Below are 19,133 nucleotides of genomic sequence, written 5' to 3' on the forward strand. Positions count from 1 at the left end.
GATCCGGAAGTCAAACTGGGAAAAGAAGAGGGACCACCGGATCTGACGTTGGGTAAGGTGTTGAGCAGCCTGTAGATGCTCCAGGTTCCGGTGGTTAGTCAGGACCTGGATGGGGTGGCAGGCCCCTTCAAGGTGATGCCTCCAAACCTTGAAGGCAGTCTTGATGGCCAGGAGTTCCCGCTCCCATACGGTGTAGTTGCGCTCTCCGGGCGTCAGCTGCCGCGAGTAGTATGTGCAGGGTTGTAGCAGCTGGGAGGGGTTCTTCCACTGGGATAGCACTGCACCGAGGGCCACGCTGGAGGAGTCAGTCTCTACTGTGAACGGCAGCTGCGGGTTTGGGTAACGCAGGAGCGGCTCAGTGGTGAAGCAGGTTTTCAGGGTGATGAAGGCATGTTCTGCCTCTGGAGTCCAGTGAAATGGCTTTTTGGGCCGGAGCAGCTGGGTCAGAGGTGTGGTTACGTTGGCTTAGGCAGGGATGAAATGGCGGTAATAATTGGAAAAGCCAAGAAACTGCTGTACATCCTTGCGGTTCCGCAGCGTCTGCCAGGTCAGGACCACGTTGACTTTGTTCAGGTCTATCCGAGTCCCATGTGGGGAGACGATGTGGCCAAGGAACTCAACTGCTGTTGTCGAAGGCACACTTCTCTAGCTTGGCGTAGAGACTATGCTCACGCAGGCTTTGCAGGACCTGGTGGATGTGCCCTGCGTGCTGGGCGGGGCTTTGGGAATAAATTAAAATGTCATCTAAATAAATGATTACAAAGCGGTCGAGCAGGTCACGGAAAATATCGTTCATCAGCTTTTGGAAGACAGCAGGGGCGTTGGTCAGGCTGGAGGGCATCACAAGATACTTGTACTGGCCATAGCGAGTCCCGAAAGCCGTCTTCTATTCGTCTCCTGTGTGGATCCACACCAAGTTGTATGCGCACCGGAGGTCCAGCTTGGTATAGACCTGGGCCCCCTTAAGGCGATCCAGTAGTTCTGGGATCAGTGGCAAAGGGTAGCAGTCCCAGACGGTGATTTTGTTCAGGGCCTGGTAGTCATTGCAGGGCCGGAGCTCGCCACCTTTCTTCTTGACAAAGAGAACAGAGGCGAACAGCGGGGATGTGCATGGCCAGATGAAACCCCGTTTCAGGTTTTTGGTGAGGAAGTCCCACAGGGCTGCTTGCTCCAGTTTGGACATGGGCTAGAACCACCCCTTAGGCAGGGGTGCCCCTGGTACCAAATTGATGGCACAGTCATAAGGCCGGTGTGAGAGGAGCTGGTCGGCTCCCTTTTCCTCAAAGACTGTGTAAGCCGGGGGAAGTAGAGGACCAGCAGCTGGGGTGGCGGCAGCCAGGGTGGCCGACTAGGCCTGGTGAGGACAAGGGTCCTTGAAGCTCAGCTTTCCCTGTGCCCAGTCCATGAGGGGGTTGTGCTTTACGAGCCAAGAGAGTCCCAGAATGAGGGGAAAGTGGGCCTTGCAAGCAACATCGAATTGTACTTGCTCGTGATGGTGTTGGATCTGGAGCGTGATGGGTGACGGGTGGTTCTCCTGGGTCACCAAACCGGAGCGGAGGAGGGGCCCGTCGATGGCTTCGACCGGGATCTGGTGTTGCTTCATAAAGGCCACGTTGACGAAGTAGTGAGCAGCCCTGGAGTCAACCATTGTAGATGAACAGCCAGTGACCGTCTGGCAAGCCAAGTGTGACCGGTATGAGGAACGGGCTCTGGCCGGTAACATAGGGTTCAGGGGACCCGGCTAGGTGCCCCTAGTCGGGGGGGGGGGTCCACTCAGACTTGGGGCTGGTCTTTTACTGGTGGTGGTGGCACGGTACTGGGCTGAGTGTGCTTGGTGGGGCAGCCGGAGGAGAAGTGCCCCACCCCTCCACAGTACAGGCAGAAATTCTGTGAGCAGTGCTGTGCTTTTTCCTCGGGGGTGAGCCACGGCCGTGAAGCCCCTAGTTGCATGGGCTCAGGGTCGTCAGTCTAGGGACTGGTGTGCAACGAGGTTGTCACAATCGCTAGGCAGCGGGGCAGCTGAGAGGGATGGACGCTGCTTTGCACTTGGTGTGGCTTTCCAGGCGGCCATCATTGCGGAGACACAGTGTGATTAGGCCTTGCAGTGCGGCTGATCAGTCTACTCGTGCAGCTCATCAAGGACTTCATCAGCCAGCCCCTCCGTATACTGGTCCATGAGGGCAGTCTCATTCCAGGCCAGGTCTTGGGCTAGAAGCTTGAACTCGGTGGAGTACTGGTAAACCGATTCCCTACCCTGCTTCAGGGTCCAGATCTTCTGATTGGCAGTGGCTGCTTGCTGGGGGTTAGCAAAGGCTACTGCCATATGATCTAGAAAGTCCTGGTAGTCAGTCAGCAGGGGCGATGGGGCTAGAAGCAAGGGGGTAGCCCATTTAGCTGCCTGCCCCTTTAAGACGCTGACAATGAAGCGTACCTTGGTCTTGTCGTTGGGGAAATCTCTGGCACATAATTCAATATACAGTTTGCACTGTGCCAGGAATGCAGGAAACTCCTCCACCTTCCCAGCGAACTTCTCTGGGGGAAGCACCGGGCACTTGGGTGGGGCAGCGACAGTGGCTTGATGCTTCTGTTGCAGGTGAGCCACCATTTGAATGAGGTGCTGTACCTGAGTGAACAAGGCTGCTAGTTGCCCAGAGCCTCTGCTTGCCTCCTCATCCATCTTGTGGAGTGAGTGTGTAGGTGGAAGCAATCTGTCACGTTCTCAGGTTGCAGGCAGGCAGGAGTCCAAAGCCAGTCCAGGAAGTCAAGCAGGAGCCAAGTCACCAATGCAGAATCACAAACCGGAATCAGAAGTCAGTGTCCAAAAGCCACAATGTCAGGGTGCCAAGGAAATCAAGCAGGTCAGGATCAGGAAGGCGCATGGATGCAAGCTAGAGAATAGACTTGTTACTTCCACAAGGTTACCAGGTCCTGGGTGGTAGCTATATGGGAGTCTCAATCAACCTGCTCCCTGGGTGGCAGTGATTCTGCTAGAACTCAGGGCTGAGAGATCTGAAGCATTGCCGTGCCTCATGTCTTCGCTCTGAAAGTTCTTTCGGGAGCCTGCTTCGAACTCTTGAGATGGGAGGAGGAGAGCTCAGAGGAGATTGATCGTCAACAGCTGACACTGGTGCCGGGAGAGTGATTGATGGGCCAGCTGCTGTTTGTTCAGCTGAGGAACTGGCTGGCAACTCTTCCAGGTCTGTTAACCCTTCCAGCTCCTCCTCGTCAAGGCTCATGACAAGGAGATTTTGGGGATGGAGCCAGGATCAAGGATGTGACAAGCATGATTGAACTCTGAAGGAAGTTCTGGCAATCACACTTAAAGAGACCGCATGCCCAGGTGATGGCCACTGCTGGATTGACCTTTTACTATCTGTGGCTGATCAGGCAGTTGGCTCCCTGCATTGATCGCAGCAACCTGGCTACAGTGACCCATGCTTTGGTCACTTCTAGGCTGGATTATTGTAATTCTCTCTACACAGGGCTGCCCTTGACCCTAACCTGGAAGCTTCAGTTAGTGCAAAATGCATCTGCAAGGATTCTCCTTGGGCTCTCTAGGAGGGAGCATATCTGACCAGCATTACAACTACACCGGCTGCCCATAGCATACCAGAGTCACTTCAAGGTATTAGTTCTTACCTTCAAGTCCCTATATGGCCAGGAGCCAGCATACCTGCGGGACCACCTTTCCCCATACGTTCCCCAAAGAGTACTATGGTCAAGTTTGCAACATTGTTTGTCTGTCCCTGGCCCCAAAGATGTCAGGCTGGCCTCAACTAGAACCTGGACCTTTTCAGCTCTGGCTCCCAAGCTGTGGAATGAACTGCTGGAGGAGATCAGGGCTCTGCAGGACTGCAAAACTGAGCTTTTCTGGATGGCTTTTGGTTAATATCTCGAAGCCACCAGCAAGAGTGATCTAGCTCTGTACTGATGTTACTATAAATAAGAACTATCTATGTTGATATGTCACATGGCCACTACCGCCACCTCTAGCCTGTAGAGTTTTGATGCCTGTTTTATGGTGTATGTTATGATTTCAATTGTGTTTTATTGTATTTATTCTATATGATCTTAATGTATTATGTTGAAGCCACCCAAGCCATTTGCGGGAGGAACAGGGTATAAATCCATGTAAATAAACAAAAAAATAAATAAATGTTTCCCCTCCATTTGGAATTAATGGATAGAGGCACCTTTTGGGTGGCTCTTAGATTTGGACCCCCTGGCCCACTCTTTTTGAAACTTGTGGGGGGGGGGAGTTGAGGAGAGGCACCGGATGCTATGCTGAAAACTTGTTGCCTCTACCTAAAAAAACAGCCCCCTCAGACCCCAGATACCCATGGATTAATTTTCCATTATACCCCAAGGGAATTGGGCTCCATAGGGTATAAGGGAGTGCCCAGCAGACATTTCCTTCCCCCACCCTGCTTTCTGATAACCCTGAAGCAGGATAAGGGCCTCTGAACTGGGAAGGAGGAGTCTCCTGCCCCCAACTGGAGAAGGGCAGCCCAATCCAGACATACGCGATGACTGGCCACGGCGCATGTCAGGCGGCGCGCGTCGAGTTCCTAAGGGGATTGGCATGCACAGGTGTAGGGACGGGGGGGGAGGGGAAGAGGCGTAGGGCGGCTGCAGGTCTGGTGGCCACCATGGTGACTCCACTGGAACTTGCAGGTGAGGCAGGTGCAGGAGGAGGGGAGGGCCAGCTGCCAAAGATTGGCCCCTGATTGGCCAGGCGCCATGGCAGATGACAGACAATCAGGGGTGGGAAGAGGCTGCCCTGGAGAGGCTGAACACCTTCCCCACCCTGCCTCGGCAGAGACCTGAGGCAATCATGGCCAGACAGGCATAGTCAAGGGGGAGAAGTCCCACCAATGCGACGAGGGGAAAGGGGTCAGGCTGGGCATGCGTGCAAGAGTGACAGAGAAGCCTGGTGCGCTGCCACGATGGGTGCAGGGAAGGGGAAGTGCGAGCGACGGGATTGGCCAGTCCCTCGGCCCCACCGTCAGAGACTCGTGCCAATGGCAAGCAGGTGAGAGAAGTCATGCCCCCCCAGCCATACATAGACAGGGGAAACATAGTGTAGGAGTCTGCAGTCAGGGAAACCAGGCAAAATGTGTGTCCAGGACAGAGGAGACAGAGCTGTGGCATGTCCAAGTCCCACAGGAAAGCGCTACCCAGCACGGACATAGAGTCTTGCCGCCCCTCCCCCTTGTGGGGAACCCCACCCACATTGGCAGCAGGACACAGAGTGCGAGGTGCCAGCCAGGTGCCCAGCTCATGTCCCCCCTCGCACACCCCCCTGTGCTCTGTGCCATGGGATGAGGGGGGGGAAGAATCCCTGGGCTCCCCCGTCCACTCTTTCACGGGGGTGGCTCATAAACCCCGGCCCCTCCCCATGAAACATGCAACCCTGCCCCCCAAGAACCCACTGACAGAGGGAACACTTCACACAGCACACTTGGAAGGGGGTGGGGCAGAGGGAATGTGCAGCAGGCACCACACACACGAGGCAAGGAACACAGCACATCTCAAGACTTTATTGCTCAGGAACTGGGTACAAGTTTTCTAGGAACAACTCAGAGATTCTTGCTGGCCATGGGGCTTCACTCCGAGAGGGGAGTGGGAACAGCTGATGGAGAAGAGGGGGGGAGTAAGTGCCCTGCACGGAAGCCTCTCTGTTGCATTCCCACCTGCAAAACAGAAACAGAGATCAAGAGCACCCAAAGGGGCGGCAGCTGCAGCATGCGTTGTGCTGAGGGAATCTCTTAAGGGGACAGTCCCTGACCCACCTCCCCACAGGCATTGAAGGAGCTGCCAGACCCCCCCCTCCAGGTTTGGGAATGAGGAAGAGGACAGACCGAGGGGGTGGCCTCCAGCAACATGTGGGGGCTGTGGCAAGAGCCCCGCCTGGGCTTGCAGCCTGGGTCCAGTGCCGGAGACACTGTTACTGTGAACAAGGGGTGGGGAGGTGAGTTTGGAGCATGCACTCACACTTGCCCATTGGGGCATGACCGGCTCTGCACATCAAGCTTCGGGCACCTGTTTTGGTTCGAAAAAAAGAGGTTAGCCACAGAAGAGAGCCATCACTCCCCTCCTCGCAAGTCGAAGTGTCCACCCTATACTGTCTAAGCAAATTCGCTGTGCAAGTTCCATCACCAAAGTGCCCCCCTCGCTCTAAGTCCGCTTGGCAGAGAGCTCCCCGGCAGAACTCCCTGCTGCATGGCCGGTACTACTTAAAGGGTGTGTGAGGCAGGACCAGCAACCTTTGTAGGAGAGGGGGGGATGTGATTGGGTGCTGAACAGGGGGCTCGCCTCATCCAGACTGTGCGGGGATTGGTGCACCATTTAGTCAGCTCCCTGAACGTTTCTGAGGCTGTGCCGGGAGGGTTGGGAATCTTTGTTTTTGGGGCACATGGGTTTCTATGGGATCCGCCACAATTTACCTTGCGGTAACTTTACTCCTCTCGCAGGGGGTGTGCCCGGGCTGAGAGGTCTTAGGAAGCTGCCTATTGCCTGCCACGTCCCTAGGCCGACCCCCTTGCACACCGGCGTACCTTCCTATGTTCCAGTTGTGCTGCTGGCTAGGTGGAGCTATGCTCTGCCTGCGAACTGGGATGGATGCATGCTGTGGCATGCGCAGATTGGAGCAAGCCCCATTTGTGCCAGCGGGGAAAGGGTTAGAGTGGCATACCTCCCATTCCTGCTGGCATAGCGGTAAGTCTGCCTCCAAAGTACTTTCAACCCCCCCCCCCTCAGGATTGCACTCTAAGTCTATCAACTGCATCCCAAGTTACTAAAAGAACTTGTGGACACAATTTTTGAGCCTCTGGCTATTGTTTTTGAGAATTCTTAGAGAACAGGTGAGGTGCCAGAGGAGGTGGGCAAATTGTCCTGTTCTTATGCCAGAGAAGGAGACTCTTCCAGTGTAAGACTCCTCATCAATATGCAGTTCTGTGCTTTGTCTCCTGGGATTAGTGTATGTGTGAATTGTTTTTGGTGCCTCTAAAATCATCCAAGAGCATTCTTGAAACAGATCTTTGATGAAATGTTATTTTCAATCTCTAGAGAGACATCTTGAAAGATTTTCATTTTTTAAAGAACGGTGTCTGTGGTATTTGAGTTAATTTTGAATGAGTTTTCAACTTGAAGAAAGGGTCATAACTGCTAGTATTCTATTAAACACCAATTATCAGCTAGCCATCTAGCATATTAGAATAATACCTCAAGTCTTGAATCAGTATTGTGAGAGGAGCATTTATGTATACTAATCTGTGGTTAGTGACACATATCATAAGCCTGAGAGGAGATACTGATCAACATTAACGGAAGCTCTTCTCCCCACATTAACTTCCCCCCAACACACCCTTAACCATATAGCAGCTGAATTCTGCACCTCATTATCTCTCACTGGATGTGGAACTCTCCTGCTTATCATAAGACACACTTGCCCTGCTTCAGGACAGATCCCTTTCTTCATTGTTTCTGAACCAAAGAGATGGTTCACAAGTGTTAATCAGTTAGGGATCCAGTATTCATACACTATAAACTAATGTATAATGAGGTGCTAAGTCATCTATCTCATTTCACCAACTATGCATGGGGACACACATCCAGTCCTCTACTACACTTTTGTGGTCTCTAGAGTTCATCAACTGTCCTAGAACAGTATTAAATAAATGATTACAATTAGGATTACCTGAATGTATGCTGAAAACTGAAACAGTAACTGTATATGAATTGTTCAAGCAGACATGACCAGTTCATGAACTGTAACTCAATTAATATCAACCATTTTATTGTGGTTATGAGCAGTAGTTCCAAATAAGGTAAACATCTCAGCCAGTGCTGCCTTACCACCATAATTGCCAGTCTGCCAAGCTTGATAAGGAATCAGAGGTTTTCTCACTTGTCTTGTTGCTTAGTTAAAATATATTGGGGTTTTAAAAAAACCCCCTGTCATCTGTCTCCCCAAAAGCTGCCTGATGGGTTTAAAAAATTAAACAACAAAAGTTATCTCAAATAGGTTTGTGGAGATGCTATACAAAAGAATGGTGGTATAATTTTGTTATTAGGTGATATACTGTCATCTTGTCTTTGGCATATCTAGATTCAACTTGCATTCTCAACCACAAATTCATTTTGATATCAATGTTTTCCAATTCTTTGGTTTTCAGTTGATTGCCTTTTCCCAACAAGTCGTCATACCTATAATTCTGATTTATTTTTAAAAGGTTTGGATGAGTAAATGCTTCCACTGGTGAGACCCATCTTGGAATTTTTTGATAAGTTCTCGTCTTCAACCATGACCAAGTATGATACAAAGATTTTTGAAACCAATGGTTTTTAAAATAGGAGTGGCCTTCAATCTTTGATACCACAAATATGCATGCCATCCCATAGTCAAATCATGTCCTTCTAGTAACAGTTGTCTCTTGTCATTCAGAAGTATCCAATCTCTTACCCATAACAATGCAGATGCTTTATAATATAGCTGCCAATCTGGCAGACTCAAGCCTGCTCTTAATTTAGAATCCTGCAATGTTTTAAGTTTGATTCTAGGTTTTTGCCTTACCAGACATATTTAGCAACCATTCTGTTCAGTTCTTGAAAAAATTCACTATTTAAAAATATTGGAATAGTTTGAAATAAAAATAATAATCTTGGCGAAATATTCATCTTTATTAAAGCTATTCTTCCCATTAAGGTTAAGTTTAAATCATGCCATTTTTCCAAGTCTTTTTAAAAAATTTTAAGTAGATTATCATAATTGTCAGCTTTTAAACTGCTGCATTTATTTGAAATAACAACGCCTAGATATTTAATTTTTTTTTCATACAAAAATCCTGATTTCAGCTGGAAGGATTGAATTTGTTCCATTGTCATATTCTTTGTCAAAAATTTTGTTTTATAATAATTAATCTTTAATTCTGCATATTGGCCAAATTGTTTGATCTTATTTATAAGACAGTCAATTGAGTCCATCAAGTGTTCTAATATAAAGACTAAATCATCTGCAAAGGCTCTGAGTTTATATTGTTCATCTTTTATCACAGCTCCCTTTATATCTGGATCTTTTCTTATTTGGTTGTTCAACATCTCTAAAGATAAGATGAAAAGTAAAGGTGACAATGGACAGCCTTGTCTTGTACCTTTTTGAATTTTAATAATGTCTGTTAGTTCGCCATTCACTGTCACCCTTGCATTTTGTGAAGAATATATTGCTTTTACTACTCTCAGAAAATTTTCACCACACTCCATGCCTTTCAATTGTTGTAACATAAAATACCAATGAACATTGTCAAAAGCTTTCTCAACATCTAAACAAATTAAGGCCAGTTGTTTCTCTGGGTGTCTCTCTTAGGTCGTTTTCGCACTCACCTCCAGCCGGCGCGACCCCCCTCTTCACCGCGCAGGATCTGCGCGGATTTTGCACTAAATGCCGCGGAGTAGCCTTTTGCGCCGGAAACGACCTTAATATTCCAAAATGTTACAGACTGTTCTGAGATTGTCTTTCAAATATCTTTTAGGAAGAAATCCTGTGTGATCATAGCGTATTATAGATTGTAAAACTTTCTTCAGATGTTGTGCCAATATTGCAGCAAAAATTTTATAATCCACATTTAAAAGGAAAATTGGATAATAATTTTTAATGTCCTTCAAGTCATTATTTTCCTTTGGGATCAAAGATATTGTGGCTTCTTGCCATGAAGCTGGTATTTGACCTTCTTCTTGGATCTTTTCAATGAGGCACTTGAATGGTAAAAGCAAAGAGTCTTCATAGGCTTTATAAAATTCTGCAGGTAGACCATCTGGACCAGGAGCTTTGCCATTCTTTTGCGATGTCATTGCCTCTCCAAGTTCCCTTATTGTTATTGGCTCATTTAAAAATTTTTGTTCCTCTGTAAATTTATTAAGATTATTTTGATTAATATATTCTTCTAACTCTGTTTTCTGAACTTGCTTCTCTTCATATAATTTTTTATAAAACTGCTCCACAATTTGACATATTTCTTGCTTTTGACTTTTCTCTTTATTGCTCTCATCTTTCAATGTCATAATTATTCTTTTGGCCTTCTCTTTTCTCATCCTATAAGCCAACCACATTCCAGGCTTATTGGCATGTTCAAAAAAATGTTGTCTCGCATACCTCAGTTTAATCTCCATCTCTTCCATAAGAATTAAATTCAATTTATGTTGCATTTCTTTCACCTTTTTTTGAAATTCACATTTTGTTGGTTGTTTTTTAAGATTCCTTTCCGCTTCTCCAGTTTGTGACATTAAATTTTGAAAGTTTTCAGTTCTCTCTTTTCTTGCTATTATATCTAACTTCAAGGTCCCTATAGTAAGCTTTAGCAGTGTCCCAAACTACTTGCATCTTTACTTCTTGTGTTATATTCTGTTTGAAAAAATATTTAATTTCAGCCTTGGATTCTTTAAGAAATTCTTCATCTTTCAAAACTGAAGTATTTAAATTCCATACTTTTCTCTTCCGTAAACCTTTTAGCTTTATCATTACAGGACTATGATCTGAGATGACTCTTGCTTGAATTTCTGTGTCAACTAGATCTTTAATCAAACTTGCCAAAAGCCAACACATGTCAATTCTTGACCAGGTTTGGTGGCTGGCAGAATAATAGGTAAAGTCTTTAGAGTTGGGATATCTTGTTCTCCATACAGCTACCAAATCAATTTCCTCTGCTAATTTCCAGACTCTTACTGGCAACTGAGGACCTCTATTTTTCATCTGTTTGAGCATTTTTTTATCCAATTGTCTATCCGGGACTGCATTAAAGTTTCCTATTAAACAATATTCTGCATATTCCAAATTTGTTAATTTAAAATGCAAATCTTGGAAAAATTTCTCTTGGTGATCATTTGGGGCGTAAATATTTGCAAGTAAAATTTTTTTATTGTCCACTGTGATTTCCACTAGTAAATTCTTCCATCTTCAGAGGCAAATTGCAATTGTGGATTAAATTTATCTTTAATGTATGTTGCCACTCCCCATTTCTTCTTATGCTTATCTGTTGCTGTGAATAAATTACCTAATTTTTTGTTTTTCAAGAAGTGTTGGTCTTTTGTTAGAATATGAGTTTCTTGTAAGCAAATTATATCCATTTCCAATTTTGCCAGATATATAAATGTCTTCCTCCTTTTAGCAGGAGAATTGAGTCCATTCACATTAATTGAGACTATTGAAGCCATTATGGATTTAAAATCATTATCTTTCTTATCCTTTTTGAGGTGTTGCCTTGTATGATATCTCCGTGGTTCATTTGGATTTTCTTCCCCAGAGGCTTCTCCGTCCTCCTCCTCTTCATCCTTCTTTTCTTTGCCTTCTTTTCCTTCATTCTTTCCAAAAAATGCTGCGCTTTGAAGATGGAATTAATCCTATATCTGGTCTCCTGGTATGTAAAAAGAAGGCCCTCTGGCATTAACCACATATAAGGTATTTCTCTTCTTCTCAGAAAGTCTGTTAACTCTTGGTAATCTCTCCTTTTCTGTGTCACAGGCCAGGGTACCTCCTTCAGAATTTTCACCATATTTCCAGCTATCATAATTGGTCTGTCTCTTGCTTGTTTTAGAATGTTATCTTTGGTCCTCTTTCTTGTAAATTTCAAATGGACTTCACTGGGCAGTTTGTTTCATCTTGTATAACTTGAAGGTATCTGTCTAACTTGATCAAATTCTTCTTCCATCCTCTCAGGAGTCACCTGCAAAATTTCAGCCATGGCCTCACCTAAAATTTTCTATAAATTTTTATTTTTCTCTTCTGGTATGTTTTGAAACATCAACATATATGCAGCTCTGTCTACTTCCAGTTGTAAAAGTCTAGAGTCTTGTAGACTCTGTTCTTTTTCCATATGTTCCATCTTTTGGGTATTCTCTGTCACTTAACCCTCTAGTATTTTTAAGGCCTTGTTAGTCTCAGTTGTCTGTCTGGTATTCTCTGAAAGCTCTTTTTTAATCTCTGCCATCTGCTCACAATTGTTGTCTACTTTACTAGTTAGTTGTACTATAGCAGTCATTAAGGCGGCTTGCATTTCTTTCATATCTCCTTGCATAGTCATAAATTTACCTGGTCCAGATGGAGGATAAGGTGAAGGAAATATTTGCTTTCCTTCTTTGTTGTCCTTTTTTTTAACAGATTCCTTGGAACCACTCATTCCAAACACCATATCCAAACACTCACAAGCAAAAATCCAATAACACCTCTTCCACGTTTGTTTTGAAACTCTTTGTTCTTGTTTATATCAGATAAGCTAGACTGTGCCAAAGAATATTCTTATTATCAAACGGTTCAAGAATGAAAACAATCTTCTGATTTCTGTCAGCAATTTGTGTTAGTCAAAACAATACTAAAAATAATAATAAACACCCCTTTTCAGTTCACCACAGTAGATAGTCAGTAAGGGAAACAGTTCAGTTCAGTTCTCTAAAGCTGCAGCCATTGCCTGTTATATGAAGCAAAGCTAGTTCAGTTGTAATCCAAATCACCAACCAATCTTCCAGCTAAATTTCAGATATAAAAGCTGCAAAGTGTAAATCTGTAATCCAGGGCTGATTACCCTATTTGTAATCCAAGGATGAGACCCAAACTCAGACTATAAACCAATAATGCAGACCAAAATAAAGGAAAGCCAAAAAACCCAAAAATAAAAGCAAAAAAGACGGATGCATCAAACAAAAATTCAATAATCCAGGTAGAGAAGCTATAAATCTGTAATCCAGGGCTGAATGCCCTATTTGTAATCTAAACACATGCCCCCAAAATAAGCAGAATGTCAGTAATCCAAACAAAAAGGGAAAAAAACCCACAAATCCAAAAATAAAAACATACAGCTGCACAAAAAACAAAATCCCAAACCAAAAATCTTTGCAACCATATCCAAAAAAGTAATCCAACCACAGATATACACCAAACCAAAAAAGAGAGAAGAAAAAGTAAAATATCAGATAAAATAGTTATATCCACAAAAATAGATGAAAAACCAGTTTTTTTAAAAGAAATTGCAAAGTACTCTTCTTACAACCAGAGATCCTGTTGTACCTTATAATCAATATCAAGTACCCACCAGCTTTTAATAGTTTCTTAAAGTGTTTATAAATTCCATCAAGACACTTGAACTAGTTCTTCAAAATATTTCTAAACCGTCCAGCTCTCACATCCAAGTGTGTTTGTCAGCAAAGATCTTTCCCCAGAAGCAAAACACTTTCATCCCCCAAGGGGAATTTAAGACAAGTCATTTAAGTTCAGTCATCTATTATAAATTGATGAAATCGCTTACATGCAGATATTCTCCATATATCAGGTTGTGCAAACTTTTGCAAGCCTTGAAAGAGAAAGAGGGAGAATTCCCCCCCCCTCCTTCTCAGTCTCTTGCCTTGCTCAAAAACTGCTCCTGATTCTCTTTTTCCCTGCAAATGCTACCAGTTTTGAATGAAATATGGGGGGTGGGGGGGAAACACTTACAGTAGTAAGAAGCAAAATGTTCTTTATGAAGCTTGAAAGTCTGGAATGTAAAGTGGTGGAAAGGGGAAGAAGAAGATGGTGACAGACCCTCTTACCATCTAAAAATGGCGATCGGCACAATGAGGCTTGAGAAAAGCGTGATCGTGGGAGAAGCCGTCTCCACTGACATCCCCAATCTACCGCTCAGTCCTCCAGCCTTCTGGAAGCCTTCCTGGCCCCCAGAACTGAGTTGTCCTTCGAGGGCAACCCCTCAAGAATGCCAATTTGGAGTGGCTCGAGACGCATTGGTCCAAGCCGCTCTCAACCCCGCATCGCCGAAACCCAAAAATCCCGCTTGTAGGTGCATGAAATGAGTGCAATGGTGCGATAGTTTGAGCATTCCTTGGCATTACCCTTCTTTGGGAATGGAATATAAACTGACTTTTTTCAATCCTGTGGCCACTGTTGTGTTTTCCAAATTTGCTGATATAATGTGTGCATCACTTTAACAGCATCGTCTTTTAGGACTTTGAATAGCTCAACTGGTGTCTTAATCATTCTAGTTGCCCTTTTGTGCATTTTTTCCAGTGCTAGTATATCTTTTTTGAGGTGCAGTGACCAGAATAGTACACAGTATTCCAAATGAGGCCGTGCCATTGATTTATAAAGGGGCATTATGATACGGGCTGATTCGTTTTCAATTTCCTTCCTAATAATTCCCAGGAAGTCCACCAGTGGAGCCAGGACACTAGAAGCCCTCCCACTGTTGCCCCCACCCCCAAGCACTAAGAATACAGAGCATCACTGCTCCAGAAAGAGAGTTGCACCTTGTGGCTAATAGCCATTGATGGACCTCTGCTCCAAATGTTTATCCAATCCCCTCTTGAAGCCATCTATGCATGTAGCTGCCACCACCTCCTGGGGCAGTGAATTCCATGTGTTAATCACCCTTTGGGTGAAGAAGTACTTCCTTTTATTTGTTCTAACCTGACTTCTCAGCAATTTCATTGGATGTCCACAAGTTCTTGTATTGTGAGAAAGGGAGAAAAGTACTTCTTTCCCTACCTTCTCTATCCCATACATAATCTTGTAAACCTCTATCATGTTACCCTTCAGTCAACATTTCTCCAAGCTAAAGAGCCCCAAGCACTTTAACCTTTCTTCATGGGGAAAGTGTTTCAACTCTTTAATCATTCTAGTGGCCCTTTTCTGGACTTTTTTCAGTGCTATAATATCTTTTTTGAGATGTGGTAACCAGAATTGTACACAGTACTCCAAATGAGGCCACACCATCAATTTATACAGGGACATTATGATACTGGCTAGCAGGGCCTTTTTTTAGTAGAAATGCACAGGAATGCAGTTCCGGCTGGCTTAGCATCAGGGGGGGGGGGGGGGTGGCCTAATATGCAAATGAGTTCCTGTTGGGATTTCTCAACAAAAAAGCCCTGTGTGAAACAATGGTGATGTCAAGAGTGTAGTCTAATATGCAAATGAGTTCCTGCTGGGGGTTTTCTACAAAAAAAAAGCCCCGCTGACTGATTTGTTTTCAGTTCCCTTCCTAATAATCCCCACCATAGCTTTGGCCTTTTTTATTGCAGTTGCACACTGTCTGGACATTTTCAGTGAGTTATGAGAGCCAGTTTGGTGTAGTGGTTAAGTGTGCAGACTCTTATCTGAGAGAATTGGGTTTGATTCCCCACTCCTCCACTTGCACCTGCTAGCATGGCCTTGGGTCAGCCATAACTCTGGCAGTGGTTGTCCTTGAAAGGGCAGCTGCTGTGAGAGCCCTCTCCAGCCCCACCCACCTCACAGGGTCTCTGTTGTGGGGGAGGAAGGTAAAAAAGATTGTGAGCCGCTCTGAGACTCTTCGGAGTGGAGGGAGGGATATAAATCCAATATCTTCTTCTTCTTATCTACCACAATATCCTATGAGATTCCAAACTCATGTTTGTGAGGGCAATCTTCTTTGAAACCCTATGGGAGGTCAAGGGATTTGATATGAGAAAGCAGTAGGGTTGAAGATCCTTTGCCATTTTTCTGCTCCAAACCATTACATCCCAAAGCTATTTTTGTGTGTGTGTAATGTATAGTTTTTCTGTCTATCTCTTGATCAGTCTTCTGGATCCCAGCCCCTTAACATTCAAGCCTCTTCTGGCCTTCTGTGCTGTGAAGTTTCTTCAGAGTCACAGTAGTGGCTTCTTGCCTCAATACCCTATTTTCTCTCTCTCCTTCAGGCCCATTCCCAACCTATTTTTCCTTAAGATTCCTATGTTTCAGTCCATTGCCTACCAATCCTCCCTCTAGACTATGGAGTCTTGTGAGCAAAAATTCTATTTCATGAGTTACTGACATTAAAGTTGTGAGCGAGCGATTTGGCTACTACATAAATTAGGTTGCTAGGGCTATCCTCCCTTAGCTAAGACAAAAATGTGTGAGCTGGAGGCTAAAAACTGAGTTAGCTCTTGCTAACTCTGCTTAGAGGGAACACTGATGCAGAGCCTGCACACTTCCTTAGACTCTGCATATCCTTCCTTTGGCTTTCCAGCCTCCCCCCCCCTCCCCCAGCCCTCAGTCTGTTCCTGTAGACAGTTTTAATCTGAGCCCAATTTATAACTTTCTTTTCCCCTACAGAAGCTGGACTGAACTCCTTTGTCACTTGAGCAAATGAACATCTCAGTGTATGCAACCTGATTATGGTTGCCAAATCTCTTTTGAAGAATACCTGGAGACATTGTGGGTGGATCCAGGAGAGGGTGTGGGGGAGGGGCCTCAGCACAGTACAATACCATACAGTCCACCCTTCAAAGCAGCCATTTTCTCCAGGGGAGCTGATCTCTGCCAGCTGGAGATCAGTTGTAAAAGGGGAGATCTCCAGGCTCCACCTGGAGACTGGCAACACTAAAGCAGTGAGTAAATAAAGCTGCAAATAATATTTTTCAATTTTTATGTCAATTGCAATTCCAAACAATTGGTCTACACAGCCATATGCAAATATGGAATTTATTATGTAGGCAAAACAACTAGGACTTTTAAAGTTAGAATTTTAGAACATAGGGCATGCCTTGAAAGGAAAGTGTCAGAAACACCAATGTTTTTGCATCTCTCTGAAAGTGGGCATCTGGCTAAAAATTTGAGTTTTTTTGCTTTGTTTAAATACCGTCCCAAACCCTTTGTTAAGGAGAACTTTGAGAAATTATTATTGCAACAAGAGAGCCTGTGGATATATAGGTTGCAGTCCATGGCACCTAGAGGTATGAATTTAGCAATTGACTTTTCACCGTTTCTGTAAATGACAGCCAGCAAGTAGACAAGTCTAATGTTATGGTATGATTGTAATTAGGTTTTTTCTAAACATCTTTTTAATCTGTATTTATATCTATGTATTCCTGTAGCATTTTGAAAGGTTGAGCAGGCTATGTCCAGTAAATGTACATGATAGTTTGTGAATGATATATACCATTTTGTTGAAAGAACTCAGAGATAACAGAGACATTTGTAAAACCAGTTTTATTTATCATTGCTAATTGGAACTGGGCTCCTTTAAGCACACATGCCTCTTGGCAATTTAATGAGTGATTCAGAATGTGAACGGCGAGAGCTGGCAGCACCTGTAGAAGAGCATGTGTTAATCCATGTGTAAAGAACATTTAGTTGAGGGTGAGTTTGCATTGCCAGCCCTCTTGTAAGAAAGAATGTTTTTTTGTTATTTTCCAAATGTTTATTTATGTTGTGTTATTAACAGCTCCATTTAACGTCAAGAGGAGGAGGCTGATGAAGTATATTCTGTCAAAATCGCAAGGAGACTGCAATAAGCAGTTCCTCCTTACTTTCTCTGTGCCAATTGGAGTTGAACGCTGAGTTCAAAGGATTTTGCCCACCCCTGTGTCTTATCAGAAGAAGCTGACTTTCCGGCTGTGGAAAGATTTTGTGGGAACATTATTCATACTGTATACTAGGGGTGTGCATTTGGTAAACATTATCTTGAGGAAAAGCTGAAATATGCCCTTTTCTGCATTTTTAGGCTTTTAAAAAGATGAATCAGAGTCGTTTAAAAAGACGAATCAGCAGCCGAATTAGAGAAATCTGGGGAAAAGCCAAAAAAGTTCGGCTTTCCCACCCCCCCACCCCCGGAAATCAGGAGGATGGCAGGGGGAAGTAGAGAACATTACAATTTTAACAACGAACATCCTCTTCCTTTCATACTTCAGGGGAATCTTTTGTATCTACAATTAGAATCCATTTAGAGCTCTGAATTTACTCTGAATGTGTTCCTCATTCCTCAAGACCATTCAGCCATCAAGTTAACAACTGTTTTATCAGTGTAGCAAAATAAAGATTAACTCAATCAGGACAAGGGGAGGAGGGAGGAATTGCATTTGCAAGATTGTTGCAACAAGCTTATTATTTGGCTGCAAATAAGAATAAATGCTCTAGATTGGTTAATATTTATAATTTCACACGTACTCACGAATGGATAGGAAAGGAATGGACTTCTGGAATAAAGCAATAGCTAAAAACAAGGCTAGTACGTAATGTATCATGCCAAACCTTCTTTGTGTTTCCTTAATTACACAGTATAGCTGAATTTGCTTTCCTTTGTAAGGCTGTTGTAGCAGGTTGGGCTGCTAGTGGCCAGCAGAGGTGGGGGGGGGGGGAGAGATGGGCAATCTGGCCATTGGGGCAACAGAAGTTCATGTCAGTCATAGGATTTTTCACATTTTGAAAATCTGTGCATTGCAAGAGAGCATAAAAGCAATCTGAGTCAGATTTCATGCTGGTTTGCTGTGCTCGACCTGACTGCCTGCTGTCTGCCTGCTACTGAATTCCTTGGACGTTTCTTGCTCCCTCCTGTCCCTCTCTGGAGGAAGAAGAGATCTCCTGGTTTGCCTGACAAAGTTTAAATATATTTTTATCTTAGATTTTTTTTTTTTAATTCCCTACTGGATTAAAGGGAGGACTGTTAAGGGGGGTGGTGGTCTACTTTGGGTTGGGGGGGCAGGCTGCCCTTCCCTAGGCATTTTTTAAAAAAAGTTTAATTGTTTTGTTGGGGGGCCTAGGGGGTTGATAGTCATTTGTGCTGTTTGTTGTTTATGTCATATTATATTCTCTGATCTGAATAATTTCCACTGTTGTTTAAGTTATATATTATCTGAAGTTAAATCATATGTAATCTGTCTCTGCCTGGTCTGTGGTAGTTTAGGATCTGCAATTTCTTTAAAGAGGTTTGAAAGCCTGTTGCACTTTCTCTGTGTGTGGCCTGGCCTCCTTGGGCTGGTGCTGTGCTGGTGGAGTGACCTGTGGCTATCTGCCTTCTTATTGATACTGTTGAGGTTTTTGCGGTTTTGGGGTTTTTTTGCATTTTGTGTCTGCCTTGGAATTTCTTAAAAAGTCTGAGGCAATAGTGCTCCTGGTTTTCTGTTTTTTTGCTGTGTGGACTGCCTGCCCAGGTTATGTGTGAAGGTCTTCCTATCTGCCTTCGCAGGGCTTGTTCATGTGGCTGGATTGCTTGACCGAGGCCTGAAGTTAGCCTAGATAACAACAGTTGTTTCACAGTTTTTTAAAATTGTCCTGTTGGACTTGGACTGTTTCTGAGTCCTAGGTCTAGCTGTGTAGTGGGTGATTATTGTGTTTTTGTGCAGATTTATTCTATTGCACTGAACCAGTTGTGTTAATA

The sequence above is a fragment of the Heteronotia binoei genome, chromosome 2, assembly GCF_032191835.1.
Source record: "Heteronotia binoei isolate CCM8104 ecotype False Entrance Well chromosome 2, APGP_CSIRO_Hbin_v1, whole genome shotgun sequence".
NCBI lineage: Eukaryota > Metazoa > Chordata > Lepidosauria > Squamata > Gekkonidae > Heteronotia > Heteronotia binoei.